Genomic DNA, 227 nt, shown 5'->3' with positions numbered 1-227 from the left:
TTTTTGTATATAGATGATCGAATAAAAATAATATCCGTATATGTCACGTAGTTTCATTCTCATTTCGATATAAATTATATGCATGTTGATATGAGTTTTGTTCGTTAAGAAAAGGTTTGTTTCTTAATTTTTATTACTGGTGATATTGTTATTATTGAAAGCCCAAAACCTGTGCAATATTTCTTCACTTTGCTATTGATCAGATACAAATTGCCATTATCAAAACC

The sequence above is a fragment of the Penaeus monodon genome, chromosome 20 (assembly GCF_015228065.2).
Source record: "Penaeus monodon isolate SGIC_2016 chromosome 20, NSTDA_Pmon_1, whole genome shotgun sequence".
Taxonomy (NCBI): domain Eukaryota; kingdom Metazoa; phylum Arthropoda; class Malacostraca; order Decapoda; family Penaeidae; genus Penaeus; species Penaeus monodon.
The sequence above is the reverse complement of the archived record's forward strand: the minus strand, read 5'-3'. Positions refer to the sequence as shown.